General features: G+C 39.6%; 1 protein-coding gene and 1 long non-coding RNA gene across 9 annotated transcripts in view; one reads left to right on the plus strand and one right to left on the minus strand.

The window, feature by feature from the left end:
• Positions 1-2,071: 2,071 nt before the first annotated feature.
• Positions 2,072-17,119, minus strand: LOC309576192. 2 transcript variants are annotated; one of them, XR_014226661.1, is made up of 3 exons: positions 17,057-17,119; positions 5,761-5,983; positions 2,072-3,654 (listed from the first exon to the last, which is right to left on the minus strand). It is a non-coding gene; the product is annotated as an uncharacterized lncRNA (long non-coding RNA). The 2 variants fall into 2 exon arrangements; XR_014226662.1 differs by having other exon boundaries at positions 5,761-5,950; positions 17,057-17,103.
• Positions 17,120-17,152: 33 nt separating this feature from the next.
• TTLL7 (tubulin tyrosine ligase like 7) overlaps positions 17,153-19,327 on the plus strand; it is a 65,600-nt gene continuing 63,425 nt past the window's right edge. For 2 of the 7 annotated variants that reach the window (XR_014226660.1, XM_082287298.1), the window contains exon 1: positions 17,154-17,291. The gene's annotated coding sequence lies outside the window, so the exon portion shown is untranslated. Of the gene's footprint in view, positions 17,292-17,637; positions 17,739-18,005; positions 18,019-18,760; positions 18,893-19,327 lie in introns of those variants that run through there. The other 5 variants (XM_082287299.1, XM_082287300.1, XM_082287302.1 and 2 more) reach the window with 5 other exon arrangements.

The following is a 19,327-nucleotide window of genomic DNA, read 5'->3' on the forward strand; positions in this document are numbered from 1 at the left end:
CAGGTTATGAATATGTACCTGCCTTAGTCAGGATTCTCTTTCTGTGGCCAGCCTGCCTTACCATTGCAGCAGTGCCTGTAAACTGCAGGGTTTGAATACCAAATTAGACTGCTCTTCCCAAAATCCCACATTCCTGCATCTTTGAATACCCCTGGCAGCCTCCTTCTCTACTCCTAAACAGACTGATATATTTGGCATTTAACTCTTTGTTTTCCTTTTGGGTTGTTCCAGGCTACTGGCACATTTCCCGCTCTCAGCTAACCCCTGTTCTGCCAGTGTGGGCTGCTTTTCTAGCAGGTGGCTAACGTGCCAAGAAGCATATGTATTTCTTTGTGAATACAGAAGATATTTTCCAAATTTTACAGCTTCTGACCCAGAAACAGGAGTATTCATCACTGCAGCATAATTTCAGACCTGCCAAGAATATATCAATTATGTCATGTAGATGTGCTAAGGGAAAGGATGAAAGCAGGAGTACAGCAATTTCCCCTGCTCCCTGTACGAGCTATACAGACAGCAGTAAACTACATCCTTCTGCAGGGAAGGCTTAATCCACTGATACCAAATTCATTCCAGTTGAGGACCCACCCACTCAGAGAGGAGTGAAAGGACTTACATCATGTTTCTACAATATCTCAGATTGCCAGCCCCTGAATCCACAATGAAACTTGGCCAAGAACTTACTCTGTCAGATCTCCTGAAAAGTGTTCTCTGATGCCCTTCAATTGTGAATCCAAAAGAAATCTGGAACCTCAGGAAAGTGTTTGGCACACCATGGATGTTACAATTTTGAGGGACATTTTAGTCATTTTAGTTTGGAGGGAGTCTTAATTAAGGCCAATTTGGGCTTCCTTCAGTGTGACTAGGTAGACTTAAAGCAAAAAGCTGCAAAGGAAGTTTACATCAGCAGCCAACACTTCACCACTGCCACCCTTCTTGGCAGTAGATGTTTCCTAAATATTTCCCAAGAGAACCACTAATCACAAAACACCCATGTAAACATAAAAGCGAAGAGTTTATATATTCCCTTATTGATTTTTAACTACGGTACACCATAAGCATCTCAAGAGCCATACAGTTGCAAGGTGGGGTTTTTTTCAGATGTTTCAGACCTAATTTAACAAAACAGGTTCTATGCCTTTGCTGTCAGTATTGCCCCTGACAAAAGTGCATTTGATCAAATTTTCTGTGGATAGTGGCTACATACTATTTCACAGGAGGTGACAAGTGCTGTTTTGAGGTCAATGTCCTGCAGAATAGACATGTTTTTCTCAGAGATAAGCTACAGACTGCCTTAATGGGCAAGTCCAGCTACTCAGTTCTTGGCCTTTATCTCCTACAATCATTTGGCAGAGTGGGTGTAGTCTCTTGCTATCAGCCAAGCACTACTTTTTTCAGTTGCTTATAATTGTTCTGCAGATCATTCTGTATTTGTAGAAGATACTCCTGTAAATTTGTGATTCAGAAGAAATTGCTAATTACTGTTATGGAAAATTCATACTGACTTGTCTCTGTAACTGGCTTTGTGATCTTTTGTGGGTATCTGGCTGCCATCAGCTCATTTGAAAAAACTCCTTGTAAGATATTTTATATTATCTTGATTTGCTGCACTTCTGAAAAGTTGATTTTGTACATATTGTGTAGATGAAAACAAACAAAAAAAAATCACACTTTTTTTCTTGTATTTTTAATAGTTTAGCAACATATTTGTATTGCTGCACATGAACTATAGAAGGAATGAAACACAAAGTTGATGGTATACTTGTCTGACACTTGATTCTAGTTTACGCCCACAGATTATAGAAGTAGTACTTTAGTCAAAGTTATTTAAAAATGCATAGCTCTTTAAAAAACTGTATAGGTAGTTGACAATTATTTGCATGTTTACCATAATTGAGAGGTAATCAATATTGTACTGATGTTTGTTCTTACTGTATATTAAGACTCTGAATCACCTTCTACAGAATTAAGAAGATTAAAAACAAAAAACAAAAATAGTGGTGTTTTTAATTTATCTTTTTAGGTCTTTTCTACAGAGATCTCCAAGTTAATTACAACTGTTAATTTAAAGTAGACTAAGCTATATTAAATGCTTCAGTATCTATTTTTCTTCAGAATTAAAAATGACCTTAACTCAGTTTAGCCTAACTCTGGAAGTGAAATATGTCAGGTTAACTGAAGGTCATTTTAATTCTAGCTAGGAAAGTTCAAAGAGTTCAGCAGGCTTTTGTACACATTCTGCATGCAATAAGTGAGGATTGTCGAGGAACTAGTAGTCTCACATCTAAATCTAGGCTTCACTGTATTCTGCTCAAATGTATGTCCTGTAAATTGTGTCCCACAGTCACATATCACTGTATTGGTTAAAGAAGTCTAGCTAAAAAGGTTCTTAATGCATAATCAGCTGGCCTGCTATATTATCTTTAGTAGTGCCATCTAAAAATAGGAAAACGGTCTAAGATGGTTTTCCTGGTTTATGATTTATTTCTAGAAGCACATTTTTTAAACAGAAAAAAAAAATCACTTTCATAAACCTGTAATTTTACCTCTTTATCCTTCTACAGCCTGCTGTTTTTATCTCAGAGTTACAGCACAGTTCCTAGAAACACTGGGAGCTGTACATATACGCCTAACTGAAGGTAATACATCCCATTTGCTCTTATGTTTATTATTTCTTCTGCACATGCCATCTTTTGCTCTGTTTTTTTCTAAAAAAACCCAATCATCCAAGGCAGCAACATGCAGTTTGTTCATGGTTCCCTGGCACTTGAAGATAAATTAATACAAGCTTTTGCTTAATGTTCAGCTTCTTCCATCTGCTTTATTTGTGTTGTTATTTCTTGCTCAGGAATTCAAGCCCTGTGTGTTTTTCTGCCTCTAATATCTTTGTCTTACAGTATTTTCAGCTCTTGGTAATATCTAAGGTTCCAAGGCACTGTCCAGTCCAACACTTACTCAAGTACTAGTTTCTTGGCAGATTCTAAATTGTCTCATCTGGAGTCTGCTTCTCCCAGGAGTCTATTTCTGTATTATTTGCTCCACTTTCTGTTAAAAACCAGTGGCTTTTTTAAGTTGGAAGGGTTTTTAAATTTTTTTTTAAATCTACGAATCTTCAATTGATCTTACCTATGGCAGGCTAATGCCATGCTTTATTGTACACCTCTAGCAGATAAAATTGTCACCCCAATCTTATACAGTAAAAAATACTTTTAAACATTCAGGACCAAAGCATATAACGTCAATATGCTTCATTTTTATTTAGAATGCAATACGCCTCATTTTTTTTTGTAACAGCTCTATGAATATCCTCCTTTTCTTGGATTGCCGAGAAGTGTTAAATATGCCAAGTGCATCAGCACTTGCTATTTTCAGAAGGAAAACCTCCTTCTGATAGACTTGCTTTTAAATAACACTTACTGCTTCCAGATGTACACTGAGTGTTCTTGCCTTCTTTTCCAGTAGTTTCTGGTATTTCCAGAGTGTGAGTCTTTAAATGCTTCAATTTCTTCTCAGGGTATTTTTTTTTCTTTTTTTTTTTTTTGCTAGTGCCATGAATGAGGAGTCATTCCAGGCTCAGAGGGTTTCAGTAGATGTTCTTCAATCATATGTCTGCAGTGCCTTTTCTTCACACTTACAAGCCAGAAAGCTAAATCTCTAAAAGAACATTTAGACCAGTAGCCTTTCATTAGGAGAAATAATAAGAAAAAACAATTATGGTGTCATATTCATAGGTGTGAATCTATTGAAAAAAAAAATCCATGCAAGAAACAAAGAGTAAAAGCCACTTTGCATATGAAAAAAAGCAACCAAAAAAAACCAGCTTATAAAGTTTATTTACTATTTTTGGATTTCTTTTGGTTTGTCTTTGACTCACAAAGCTAAAAGGAGAAATATCTATGGTGCAAGCCAAGAAGAACTTATTAATTCTCATTAGTACAAAGAAGAAGTGGTTATTTCAAGTGGTTGTAATGCAAATGTCAATGTAAAAGTCTTTTCCTCTCAACTCCAGAGCCTGAGAAGCCATTGTCAGACAAAGCTTTGATATTAGTAGATGTTCTGTATATTTGATAGATGTATGGCTGATTCACCAAGAAAGAGAAGTTGAGTGTTTTCAAGCATTGTTTTAATCTCATGAAACAGAGAACTTTGACTTCTATTTGCATTTAGTCCAAGCTGGTTTTCTCTAAACTCAGTTTCACATCTGAAATATAGAGGTAATTCTCTAATAATAGCTGAAATAAATGTAGTGCTTCCAGTGAAGCTTTTATTTTTTAAATCCATTTAAAAAGATGGTAACCATGTGAAATACAGGTTTTGCACCTGAATGTGAAAGACAGGGCTTTCAAATTTCTATTAAGTATTATGACTTTAACCATTACATTTACAAGAAAGAACTCCATTCCTTTTTGTGCAAAGAGCAGATGCATTCCCAAGTAATTTTTTAGCCAAGGAATGTCTATGTATAAAAATTATCCTCAAGCATTTCTCATTTCCGATGCTGTAATTCCTTTCAAATTCCTTTCAAGGTAAAATGAATCAATCAAGGTCTCTAACAGAGGATGCATAGAAATCTGACCATTTTGGGGATAACATCTGCATTTATTTGTTATGCTCAGATACAACATTTTAACTCAGAGGTGATGGCATTATATGTGTTGATCACTTGAAGCAGCTAGATATCAAAGCTTGTCCTTTGATATCTCTCCTCAGAAATCTTCCCTTCCATCTACTTTATCACAGTAAAAGTTATCCTGTGATTTAATCAGGTGGTTTTTTGTTCCTCCTAGTTTTACTTCTTTAATATTGATAAAAAGAAGTATTTCCATTCCTTCCCCAAAAAATGTTATTTCTATACTCCAAAGGCTTTATATGCCTTCAGTTTCACACTCTGCTTTTCCCTCTTTTCTATCCCTTTTAGCCTACGTTCATTCTCTCTGCCACCCTATTCCATTTACTTGCTCTTTCCATTCACTGGACTGCAGATTTACTACCAGAATTGTTATTTCGTAAGAGTTCACAAAACTAATGGAATTCAGCAGCACAGTTTGCTGGTGTTTGGCATCCCTTGCCTCCTTCAAATATTTGGTATATTAGGTCTTAATTTTCACTTATAGTGTTGAACAGAAATGAAGGCACGTCTAAATCAGTCAGGGCCTTTCCTCATCATTACTGAAAAGACAAACCAGATTTCTGATCCCCTGAGCACACACAAGCAGGGACAAAGGCCATAAAAGCCATTGCTGATGAGAAACTATTTCTTCTGAAGTCTTAAATGCAATCTTGAGTTCTTCATACTCAAATGAAGTTTTACCATCAGTGACATCAGGATTTTACTTGCAACACTGGACCTGGGTGTGTTTTCTAGCTTTGTGCCTGTTACTCCTCACAAACTATCTCAAAGCATGTCTCTTGCATCTTCTTTTTCATTCCTGCAATAACATTGCATACATTTATTGAAGAGACAAGAGTATAACTGGCCATATCCATTCCTCAAAGTTAGCATAGGATAGTATATTGAATAGGCACAAAAGACATGTTAGAAATGGGTTTTGGGTAAATAACTGATGCCTGTAATTTCTTAGAAATGCTAAATCCAGGTTGCAATTGCTCTGCTTCAGTTTAAAGTTCACTTTCTCTCTGGATGACAGGGGAGGAATATTCTTTTTCAATTAATTGTCTGTTTGAAGGGGAAGCTAAATGGTTTGTATATTGACCCTTTAACATGCAAATATTAATAACACAATCAATACCAATACTTACCATTTATAGAGTGCTTTTTCATCCACAAGCTTTACAGTTGGACAGTTAGAAGTAAAAGGCTTCTGAAAGTTCAGTAGTGTTGGAGAGAAGGATTTCCATGGCAGCTGGGATTTCAAAGAAGGAGGGAGGAGAAAGGCTGGAGGAAGTACAAGCAGAGCAGCAGGATCCCTTGGCGAGGGGAAGCTTCACCCTGCCATGGAGAGCATGGTGAAGGAATGAAATACTGCAGGACAGAAGAGAACATTTGAAAATGGTAGAGAGAAGAAAAGGAAGCCAGGAGAATTGGAGCACATTCATGAGAGAAGAAAGGAGAAAAGATAAAATAATTGTGGAAGAATTGTAGAACTTGCCTCATGCAACAGGAAAATATGCACTATGGCCTTTTAAGAAAGAAAATAGGAGGAGATGCTAACCTATGTCATTTGGAGAGAAAAAGTGTTGCTTATGATTAGGAGAAACTTTGAGTTTGTTAAAATCTTGGCAATACACACACTGTCCAGGTTCATCCCTGCCTGTGTGTGCTCCATGTGTGCTGCTGTCTTTTTCCTGATGACTCTGAGTGGAGTAATTTGCAGACTTCTGGTCCAGACACAGGCTTTTAATATATGTTTGTACAGCTGCATCACAATGGAGACCTAATTTTGAATGGGGTCTCTGTTTTCTACAATAATTGAAATAATTCATCATAGTCACTCAATAATGTTGTCACTGTCACTTCTTGGACATAAAAATCCCATGAGGTCATAAAGAAATGTAAATTTACAGTCAAAAAAATTACAATCCATAGTCTGAATCAAAACTCACCATGTCTATCTAAAGCATAATTGTAGTCTTTTGTTTCTTTGCTACAACAAACAGTTGTAGCAAAGGATTTGCTAAAATTTGGAGGATTCTCCTGCCCCAGGCTGTATTTCTCCACAGGTAGGACTCCTTTCCTTGAGGTGAGTTTGGAGTCCACAGCACAGACAGGGCAGGCCCCTTTAAATCTCTGTTTTATCTGGTTGCCTAGACAACCCCTGTAAACATCAGTGTGGTCTTGAAAAGCTGGGGACCTTGAGAAAAAATGAGGTCATTTGGGGACAGATAGATCCAGTGTAGCCTTGCCTATATGAGCAGACACACATTTTTTCACAGACTTGTTTTGCACATTTCTTTTTGAATGCTTCACGCTCTTATAGTCTGTTTTAATTTGTGATATAAGGAAAAAATAAGCATGTTTCCTGGCAGCAGCTTTTTTCTTGTTTTCTTTATTGCTTTCTGTTGCAACATAAATATACACTGATTAAATATTTATATGTAATGAAGGAAGAATATGAGAAAGAATACTTTGACTATACAAAAGTTACAACTCAACTTACCCTTTTTTTTGATAGTATTTTTTTGTACCTTTTGAGGTGATGGCTTTAGAAAGGTGAAAAGCCTATAAGAAAGCTAATTAAAAGTACCAGGGAAATTCAAATAATGGTGAAAAAGTTATCATTTGGAATATGAGTTTCCATTAGATATGATAAATAGAGGGGTTAAATATTTGTTAGCTGATAAATATTTCAAAGCTTTTTATGAGACAGCAGGTTCTATCTTACACAGATTTCTTAAGAAATAAAAACAAACAAAAAAAAATCAAACCAAGAAAACAATCTGGCAGTTCTGTGTCCCTGATAATTCAGAACTGGTTTTTTTCCCCAGCTAATGTTTTAAAATGTCTCCTCTCCTGACAGTGTTTCAATACAACTAGTTGCTTCAGAAAATTATTAGTATTATTGTTGTATGTTATTGTTAAAAGTGATTATAGAAAGTTATTACATTACTGGTTTTCCAGATTTAAAATATTATTTATTCCTAGATATCCTTCATGTTGTCTATAAAATCATTGCTGTCTGTGGGAGATATCTAGACAGGTGAACTTGGTCATAGATAAACAACTTACTTTGAACTCCATTTTTTATCCCTAATGTTTAAGATGAAAATCTCCATTTGGTTTGTGTTGACATGATAGCTCTGTAACTTATACTCGATATAAAAATACACCTCTTAAACTTTAGCTATGAAAAACTTATATAATTTCATATGTAAAATCTTTGGGTTTGTGATTAGATGATGAAAAAAGTCAGAAGTTGTAGCTTTATTACGCTAACTGAATCTCAAAAATTAATATTATTTAGAACTTTTGGTTTGTGAGGAATGAGACAACTCTTGGTTCTTAATTAAAATAATTAAGAACAATCAGCAAAAAAAAATTGCAAGTACACAAGAATTGTAAAGCCAAATTGTAAAGGTCTGCAGTGATTAGAGACCTTGTTGGCCGAACCGGCTCAGAAGTCCCAAGGCAGAGGCCTGTGCTCCCAGCACCAACCTTGCCCACCAGCTAACGTGAGGCCAAAATGGCACCTCTGAGCGGGTGTCAAGCACTTTTATAGAGTCTGGGTCCCGCCCATGACCGCCCACTGTCCAGCCCCCATGGTCCTGGACGATTGGTGGTGTCTTGAGGTGAGGTAATCTCAGGCTGCCAATGGCTCGCTGCTGTCTCGGGGAAAAATGTCATCGGCTCCAAGGGCGGGAGAAGCCCTCATTAACATCCCAGGTTGCCGTGGTGCTGAGTTGCAGGCCAAGGGCCCGGTTCTAAAGATAGCTCCCTGTCAGTTAGGTGGTCTGCTTTTTGGTAAAGCTCAAAACTCACTCAAAACTTACAAAGGTTAAGAACACTTGGTAAAAGGTCTAAAACTGGGCTGTAAGTATTTCAGAGAACTCTTAAAAACGGGTAATTAACTTGGACACATACAGGAATTAAGACCTTGTGGGTTTTTACACTTTTTAGGGACTAAAGAGGGGAACAAACTTGTGGAACTTTATTAACAAGGGATTTTTAATGAGGAATTACGTAAAACACTCTTTAATCAATTAATCAGGGGAATAACTTTGGAACTTAATAACTCTCAACTGGGGTGATGGGTAATTTGAATAAGCAATAATTAAACAATTAACAATTAAAAGTTGAAACACTTAATATGCAAAGGCCAACACTCCATTTCATATATGACAGGTTGAATCCTGTGAAAGTCATCCTTGCCTTCATTTTTCTGAGGGAGGAAAAGGAATATAAAGCAATTATTGTTTATGTAATCCAAATTAATACAATCTTAAGTCTGACATAGTCTTTAAAATAAGAACAAAGTAACCAGAAAATATACCTGAATCAAAACAGGGTAAAATGCAGAATAATTAAATTGAATGACAATTTTAATCCTCTGTTACCGTGGCTGGACCTTTGAATGGTAGAATCTTATCAAATCTTCATGGAGCTGCTGATTCCACTGCACTTTTTATAAAATGTGACATATTATTTCTCTTCTCTTCTACTCACTGTATTGCAGTAGACTTTTAGTCTGACACAGGAGTAGGATAGGACTTGGATTGTAGCAAACCCATAATCTGCCACTGTCTGCTCTGGATCACTGGTGGCAAAATTCTTATTTTTAACAGAAGCACCGTGCTTTAAAGACATGAAGGTTAATATCAGGCTATCTCTTCTACATTTGCATCCTACTCATTATCTTAAGGAGGGATAAAACAGGTTTCGAGACATGAGTTATTTTGTGCATGGAAATTTGCATTCTCCATTGAGATCAGTTCATAGTGTGCTTCCACAAATCCTCACTCCACACATTTCAGTTTATTTTATAATCTTTGTTAATAGTTCCTGTTGGTGAATGCTACACAATAGAGACAAAATTTCAGTCTCTAAATATTACAGAACAAGAGCAAATAGATATTATTCAGTCTGTAGAAAATGTTACCTGTATCAGGGTATTCTTAGTTGTCCTGCAAGTTAACCCTTATGTTGTTTACCTTTTCTAGAACCAGAAATTCCATTTGCAAATAGCAAGCAAGATTTGATTGAAAGGGCAAACAGAACTCTATTGCTGAACAGGGAAATTCTAGACTTCATATGCCTATTCAGACAAATAGTGGTTTATATGAGATATACTGTACAAAAGTTCCTTGGGAAAGATAACACAAAAGGAAAAGTCCTACAATCTCTACTACAGAATTTCAAATAAAATAAATAAATAAAATTCCAGGTTCCTCTAAATCCTGCTGTGTCAGGGCACTGAGGGCACTAATATGTGTTAAAGGTGCTGAGAAACCTCAGCTGGGACCTCCCCCAGCTATGGGCTCAGGAGCTCTATTTAAGGTCAGCCTTGAGTTCACAGTTACTGCTGTAGCTACACTGGAGGAGTGCTGGTCACCTGTACAGTCAGAACATGGCTATGGCTCAGGGAGCTCCTCAGCTTGGATTCACTCCTGGTTTTGTAAAGGATCTGCTGGGTAACTGCTGGACCTTATCCTTGTCTATTGACTGACTTCCTGGCCTGACCTTGGATCTGCCTTGTCACTGTGATACTGCCTCAGGATATGATTCTTGGTTGGGTCTGTCCACTTCTCCGGGTCTGCCTTGTTTGGGGCTGGGGCTGCTCTTGGTTGTGGGAGCTCTCTTGGCTCATGTTCTCTTAGCAAGGAACCCTGCTCTTACTGCCTCCTGATATGTTGCATCTTTATAATATAAATCTGAATCCTTAAAAGTTTATCTAATTTGCGGAAGACTGAGACTGCTGCACATATCCCAGATTCAGTGAGTACCTTCTGTCTGTGTCTTCTTATGTTCTGTATTTCTTGTGTAGAGAGCTAACCCATCTCAGTAGCTTCTGATCCTGCTATACTTTGTGCCATGTTGCACAAACTCAGATTTGGTAGGATTTATTACATGTTGCAAAAGAGGATACTGTAATTTTAGACTTAACTATTCCAATAAATGCATATGGCTAGACAGTCTTTATCCCCACACAGTGATTTCTATCTTCTCTCTGCAGAAGTATCTTACTGCTTCTATTAATCTGTGACATCTTGGCTTGAGTGGGTAAGAAACAACGTGTGCTCCCTTCAAGCTGCTCACCTTGCCTGGCTAAGGGGCACTCCAGGAAATAGAATTGCATTGTAGAGGCACCTGAGCATCTGACATTGTGTACAACTACTTAAGCCCTGATAGATCAGAATTCAGTACATGTAGTAAGATATCTTGGCATTTTGCAGCCCAGTGTATCCTGTAGTATTGGTATTAGGAAGATTTTTCTTCTGTTTAATGAGATTTCTTTGTCTCACTGACCTAGAGAAGTCAGTATGGATTCTAATGTCATCCTACTATGTTGGGGTGTCTCAAACACCTACCTAGTAATGAAATGTTTATGAATATGAAAATATTTTATCCCTTCTTCAGTGTATCACGTGATACAGATACCTCTATCAATCCCCTTGTAAAGAAGGCTAAGTATTCTACTTAAAAAAAATCTAAAAGGATTCTCTAGTTCCATCGTTGTCATTAAAAAGTGTCTGTCACCATTGCAAAATTAACTTAGAGTTGTATAAAAGAAATATGCTTTCCCCAGCAAGCTAAAAATTGTTACCCACACATTTGGAAACTGCCTTGAGGTACAACAGTAACCCAAACAAGGAGGTTGTCATCTAACCTAGGGGTATTTTTGAGAAATTTGTGTGTAGAAATATTAAGGAACGGAAGTATTTCAGTGTTTTAATAGTGCATACTAATGTAATCTAAACTTCATATTAATATGTACACAGGTTTTATTCTATTTAAGCAAAAATCAACTCTTCAATAGTTCTTTTCATATGAAAAGTATTGTGTTTCTGTGATATGATGTTTTTTGTAGTTTAGCTACTGTAATGTACTTGTGTTTAGAACAAATACTTTGTAAATGGTTTTACTTGTTATCTCTACTGTAGGAATGCTCTGCAGAACACAAATTCTGAAGGTACTGTTTAAAAATCCTACTTCATATTAAGAAATATTGAAAGGCATACATTAATAAATATTAAATATGCTAAATCTTATAACACCGTGACATCTAATCTATTGAGCATGTGAATGGGACCTGGGAGGACTTGGGCACTTCATTCAGCCAGGGACTCCAGAGATCATATTACAAGCAGTACACAAAGTGTGAAGTAAATTAGATAAATGTTGACAATAGATTTTTCTTAGCCTTGTACATATTTCAGATCACTATCTCCTGTGTGTTTTTTGACAATATACTCATCTGATAGGCACAAATTCATTGCCTGATACGACGTTGAACCAGTGGCCTTGGAATACATTTGAATCTGTATCCATTGCTTTAAGAGAAATGCATCATTTTTACCTGATAGGAACATAGGGAGAGTAACTCTTTTATATGGTGTGAATAAAAGTTTTGTTTGAGGTGTATTACCCTATCCAAACAAATTCTAGTATCTTATGCAGAATGATTTCTTTTCCTCTCAGGTGAAATTCAAATTTAAAAAAGCATCAGGAGACCATAATAATGAAAATAAATGAGACTTTTCTATCAACTGAATCAACATCTTCAAAAGATTGAGAGCTTCTTTAGGCCATAAAGTTTAGACACCAATTATCTAGCTTAAAAATGGCTATGGTGATATTAATATAATACCCGAGAGTTGTCGCATTACAATACGTCAAAGTAATGAGCCAATCACTTCAGACTTATTTCAACAAACCTGTATGGATTAATTTCCACTTACACCTGGTAAGGTATGGGTTGAACAGATACTGAGAACTTTTACACTGTCAAAGGACATACTACCTGCATGGGGAAAAGCACAACTTTGCTGGGGTGGAAGTCTCATGCCCATTTTTCTCATATTTGACCGTATTGCTTAAAATAATTTCATTGCTATGTCCAACTGCAAAGGAGGAGCAGCTCACACTCCTCTTTCTACTTAGGCCTGCATGCCAGCAACAGCGTAAGTATTTAGTAGGATTGTATGAACTTGCCCCAGTTTGTGAATATTTATGAAAACTGGTTTTATTTACTGAATGACCATATTAACTTAGTTGACCAGCAGATATAAGTTTCCACTTTCCTTTAACTTATGCCTCATTTGATCTTACAACTTTCATACAGTAGAATAATTTTTTTCTTCATGGCTGCTCAACCAAAGGAAACGTCTCTTCAAACTGCCAAAATTCTGGGACTCTTCCTTTCTTTAACAGAGGCAGACAGCAGATGGAAACTGGAAGATAATTGAAGAAGAACCTCCAAGCTTCGATTACTAAACAGATACAGATGCTCCAAAATGATATTTTGTGAGGTTAAAAATAGAAGTGTTCCTATCTTAAAGTTGTTCAAAAACATGCCTGAACCAAAGGAACATCATTAAGCTTGAGGACAATTGACTGTAGTCTGTGGATAGCCTTGGTGTTACAGTATCTGCTTACATCAGTACTGAGTTGCAACCAGAGTGTGTTTGGAGCGATGAGGCCTATAAAAAGTTATTGTATATGAAATGCTACATTATGTCAATATCCTACTGTTATAGCTTGTAAATTCACATTGATCTGTATAATAAAAGATGTTTACAGCACTAATGAACTCAATCAAGTTCATGTTTGCTGATACATAAAAAAGTAACAAGCCATCTTGCTAGGCATTTGATTTCCAGGAGATAATCCCAAACAGTACTCTGAAGATTAGAGAGAGAGGAGATAAGAAGCTGTGACAGGCTGGCAGTATCTGCCTGAAACACCATCCCCTGTTAGCAGGTGTTGGTGCTGCTGGGAAGCTGTTGCATGGATTTTGCTAACACACTGAGCAGATGGCTTATAAAAGAAATGGGTGTTGCTTTTTGAAGCAAAAATTATGTATGGGCTGAGAAGTATTGTAGCAAGAATCCTAAGGGAAAATAAAGTATAGGGAGGGAAGTTGAGCTGAACCTTGTTTCTTCATTGGTAATGTTTTCTAGGCTGACACTAGGAAATGGGTGGTTTATGACAGCACAGACTATGTTTGGACATAGCTTTACAGCAAGTGGGAAAATGCACCTGTTTAGAAAAGTGTAATTATCTACTTAGTAAATATATTCTAAGATGAGTGTTGTGCAAACAGAAGAAAACACACTGGGAATAGCTATTATTCCTAATATAAATCTATATGCTGATTCTGTTTCAAAGCTTTTGAACTTCATGATTGTCACATTTAATGTTTTGAAGCTCTTTTTGGCATGTGCCAGTACTAACAGTTACACAAGGATACAGCCCGTTGCAACAGCAAATGTAAACTGCAATTTCAAGTTTTCTGGACTACATCAGACTGTGCATCCTACTGCAGCTCTGTAAGCTGGTGGTTGAGTGAACAGGAGAATTAGGTCTGCATTTCAAAGTCTGTTTTGTGACTTTGTTCAAACACCAGTGTTCTTTAGAGAATTTAATTATCCTCTTTGTAAATTGTATATACTGACTTGGAGATGGATTACAAACACAGCATCACAGTGCTCATAATTATTCAGGGAATATGTTCATAGTAACAGGAAAGGTGAAATAGAACTGTGTTCAAATAAATCATCCATCTTTCCCTCAAAGACAGAAATGATCTGATTGCCTTCACCATTATTCAACTGTAACAATTAAAATTCATAGAGAAATCCAGAATTTCTGTATGGAAAACTAGGAAAAACCTAAGAAAATCCTTAGAAATATGTAGATTTCTGAGAAAGCACTTTCTTCCTGATCTCTGGTTTTCTGTCTTCCCTGTTTGTTCATTTATGAAATTCATAAGATAATCTTCATGCCATAAGAAAAGGTATTTTTATTACTAGTTCTATTTACAATTATTATCTAGGCACATCTGTTCTCAAGTGCATCAATAATCAATATTTAAACTAGCTCAATATTAAAAATATAACTCTATTTAATGATCCTAATTAAGCATCTGTGAATTTTATCCCCTACTTTGGTTCCTTGCTATATTTTGTTAGCTCTAATATTTCAACATGGAGGTAGCAAGTACCATTTACTCTCAGAGTGATTCAGAATGCAGATCGCATTAAAAAAAGTAAATCTGATCTGCTTCTGGGAAACAACAACTAAAAGCATGTTCAGGAAGAGATTAATGCCTCCTGCCTCCCAGGAATGGAGAGGAGAAAAAGCGTTTCTGCTGTGAGGCTCTGGCCTTTGCAGGAGGATGTGTCACGGGTTGTGCTTTCCCAGCTGAGAACAGCACTCATTGGTACCAGCCCTCTGGGAAGAGGAACCATTAGCTGCACCTGGGAGGGGAGGCTTTTCCTAAAAACTTCCCAGGAGCAGAGCAGGCCACAACTGTATTCTCAAACTTCAGGTTTGCCTGTTAATTATAAAGCAACAGCTGGGTGCAATCTCATCACAAACTCCCGCTTGTGGTTTGCTGCTCTTCCCAATATATAATGTACTTTGCTCAGCAGAGGTGTGCACATTGCTTGGGGTAGAGAGGCCTGGTTTGGGGTATGGAATGTGGACACACCGCTGAAACAAAGCATGCAGAGTCTGATGTAGGCCCAACCCAAGCTTTGACCCAGAGAAAACATGCAGTGCATGTCAATCTTGTAAATGGTTTCATCTGCAGTCAGTGGCAGCATTCCAAATGACTAACAGAAAGAGAATCAAACCTTTCCTTAGGAGCATCCTGGAACACAGCTTTTGCACAGCTGTGAGAATAATGACTGTTTACATGGGGAAAAACTTAGATCCCATTGCTTTTGCATGGGATTTCTATCACTAAAATACAGACCTCTTAGTACAAACACTTACCTACACAAATAAACATGGGAGCTTCTATCAGATTACATGCTTGTGGCCAGAAATTATATCCCTGCTTTTTTTCTTTTTTTTTTTTTTGACAAACCCAGCAAAGGTTTGAGTGGCAAATGAAAGATAATTTCTGCATATTAGTAAAAACCACAATGTAATCTATCATAAAACCCAATGAAAAATACCATGTCTGTAAAAAGTAAATTCTTCAACTTTACAAGCTACAAACTGATACCACACATGAGAAAACAGTCTGATATGTCTCTAGGATTTCCTGAAGGATTTTTCCTGTGGTTTTCTGTCCATAACAATCATTTTAGCATTTACAAGAAGCACACAATCTGTTCCTATTAAAGTATCAGCTTACCTCAAAAGATGTTAAAATAGAGCAGAAAACTTAATGCTGATCAAGTTGCAATTAAATTTTCATTTTCATTTAACACTGTCAACTTTGTTTCAGTTCTTTCTGACCAAGAAAAAGAAAACTTGAAACTAAGCCTACTGAATATCTTTATTTCTAACTGCCTTAAAAAGGTAGTTGTAGACATTCTAACGGAAGGCCTTATTTTAACCAAGCCATTGTGTAGAAAAGGTTAGACTGGAACTGATTTTAAAGGTATATAGTAGTGAGGAATGTGTGATGTAAGAATGTAATAGTATGAACAAAGATAATTAATTTATAAACCAGAAGTCAATTAAAGATTAGAGCTAGTTCCATGGCAAACATAATTCAGCCGGAATCAAATGCCACGGTGACTTCCACTGCTTGTGAATTGGGCTCCTAACCTTGATAAACACAGAGGATACTACATAATCTATTGAGATAATTGACTAAATTTCAGTTGGGGTATTATTATTTATTCTTTAAATACTATTTTTGTGAAAGCTTTTATTCTTCTGATAAATTTATAAAAAAAGAATAATTGACAAACGTTTATCTATTTTTTCAATTTTGATTGCATTTATCTGATTAGGTCACGTGCCCTTACGTGAGGATGCAAAATATTTCAGGAAAAGGCCGAAATGGCTCTTTTAAAGAGTGGCAAACAGCGGTTTTGCACACGGCGGGAAAACACTTGGTTACGGGGCCAAAGGGGAAGAGGGAAAAAACCTGTTTGGAGCGGCGTGCAGGGGGCACGGATCTGGGGGTCGGGCAGGTGCCGGGCTGTGCGCAGGGAAGCGCCGGCTGCTCCGGGCCCGCGGGCGCCTCCACCCGCCCCGGCCCCGCGCGTCGCCGGGCCCCGCGGGCGCTCGGGGAGGCTCCCCGCGCCTCACGGCAGGGCGCGCTCGGGGCGTCCCCGGGCATCCTCGGCCGGGGAGCGCTCCGCAGGGTTCCCGAGGCACTTCCCGGCAGCCGGAGCCGGCCCCGGCTCCCGCGGCTCGGAGGGGCCGAAGGGAGGCGGCCGCAGCCGGCCCTGAGGGCGGCGCACCCCGCTCCTCCCGGCGGCCCCGGGCCGGCCCGGGCGCTGCCCGCGCGGCCGCCGGGTCCGCTCGCGTCCTCGGGCAGAGAGACAGCGCGGGCCGCTCCACCGCGAGCGGAGGGGGGCCACCGGCGGACCGGCGGCGCTGCTCCCACCCGTGGGGCTGCTCCCACCCGTAGCGCCGCCCGCCCCGCTCCGCGGACGCCGCCCGCCGCCCTTCGGGCGCAATCCTCGCACGTACCTGTGTGGGAGGGCCCGTGCTCCCCCGCCCCGCCCGGCCGCTGGCGGTGCCCCCTCGTAGGGAATGGTTTGTCCCGGCTCCCCGCCGTAACCTCCCGCTCCTCCTCCCGCCCGTGCCCGGCGCGGATGCTGCCGCCCGGGATCGCCCCACCCGGGATCGCGCCGCCCGTGAGGCGCAGCACGCGCCGCCGGCGAGCACCGGAGCGCTCCAGGACTGCCCGCCCGCGCCCCGGCAGGTGAGGTCAGGGTGGGGGACCGGCGGGGCGCGACACCTCCTCCTCCGGCGGCGGGGGACAGGCTGCCACCCCCGGGGAGAGACGGCGGAGCGGCCGCCCGCCGTGATTCAGCATCGCCGGCGGGGAAGGGCAGCCGTATCTGGCCGGGGGGCTGCGGGGGTGCTGGGCGACCGGGGGGTGCCGGTGCGGGATCTGTCGCCGGCTCCGGGCGATGCTCCGGGGCGGGAGCGCGGGGAAGTGCCGGGATCCCGCCGCTTCCGCGGTGCCCCGGGGCACACAGAGCAGCGCTGTCCGCCCGGGGCCGCGGGCAGGTGCGGCGGAAACGCGGGCAGCGGCCCCTCGGGAAGTTTCCTGAATGCAGCGGGCAGCCCTCGCGCAGGGAGGGAGGATGACTGCGCGTGTCGCAGTGTGAGGAATAGGGAACCAGGAGGCGTTTCAGGATTAAAGGTATTAATTTGCTCGTCTCGCCCCCCTCCCCCCAAATTTTGCATGCGAAGCCCATCATCTGTGCGGGTCGTATCGCATGTACGGCCGGGTCTCTTCAGAGCCAGTTAAGGTTAAAATGGGATCGTCTTTTGGCAGTGGTACCCACCGGAGGCTGAAATGTAGAACAAGTTAAATCTCTGGAGATACAAGTCAAATATCTTCCTGTGCTTTCTGTGCTTAGCTGGAAACCCATAATCTGTGGGATCTTTTTGAATTTCTGCTGCTGAAACCACTCATAATTGTAAACAAAAGGGAAAAGCAATTGATGCTGGAATTTGAACGTGCTGCTGAACTCTGTGAGACTGACTTAAGGTCTCAATATTGATCGTTTTTGTGCCTTTCTTATGTATTTGCAGTTTGAGTACCAAAAAGAGATTTTATTCCTACTGACACCCCCTCTAAACCAAACAAACACATCCCACCCACCCACCCCTAGTTCAGCATACTTTTCTGTCTAAATCCCTCATTAATTAACCAGAGTGTTAGTACCTATCTAAATAATATTCAGAGAAATCCTGCTGGTTCTTTCCACACATGAAGGATTAGAAGTACTTTTCTCTGTGGGAATTGGTTGTCCCCCAAATACTGCAGAGTATTTCAAAATATACAGTGACTTGGCATCTGTTGAAGATTTTGCCCCTGTTTAAAGTGGGGCGATGGGGGTTTTAGTAGAAATAAGACATATAAGAAATAAGTCAATGCTACTTTGAAAAAAAAAAATTAAAGAAGCAGGTGTGCCAGGGGTTTTCCTATGCGATGAGTAAATACAGTGTCTGTGATGACATATGGAACTATTACTTCTGAAGCAAGATTCTCTGGAGAAAAATGTTACAAAGCTTCAGAAAACTACATGAGTTATTTGATACAGAATATGTGATATCTCTCATAATGACAAAATATGTTTTTACCTGCAGGTATTTGCTATATCATGCAAGAAAGCCTGCAGAAGTAGTTGTCAATTTTTTTTTTGTTGTTGTTTTTAGAAAAATGCCCCCATTCTAGATTTCAGAAGGTTTGGATACATTCCACATATTTCCAAGGGGATCTACCCATCTACCCAGGAATTTGGGAGTGTTAGAAGCGGCCAGGAGATCGAGCCTGTCAGCAGTTATTAGGTAATTATTCCAGTAATCTAACAGTCATTTTAGTAATCCGAGGCTCAGGTTTGCAGTCAAAATAAAATTTGTTCCCACGTTCTGTCAAAGCTGACAGTGGTAAATTGGCAACATAGATTTAGTTGTGGACAGGTCTGAAGAACTGGGAGATGAATTGATCAAGAAGCAGTTAGACAGAGCCATCTTGCAGTTTTTTGTATAGTTACGATTTTTTCTAGGATGTTTCTAATGCCATGTGTTGGTAATGAGAGCCATAAATAGAATTTTGAAGGTGAAATGTGGCAGACTGATGCTGACTGCGGAATGTGCTTGCTCTGAACTGTCAGCATCAAGAATGACTGAAGTATGATTTCTTGATTTGAATCTCCATCTGTGGATATTTGTTATAAATTTTAAAAGTCTCTAGGATACATGTGGCAAATTTCTTGAAGATCC

The sequence above is a fragment of the Coloeus monedula genome (assembly GCF_965178545.1).
Source record: "Coloeus monedula genome assembly, chromosome: 9".
NCBI classification, from domain to species: domain Eukaryota; kingdom Metazoa; phylum Chordata; class Aves; order Passeriformes; family Corvidae; genus Coloeus; species Coloeus monedula.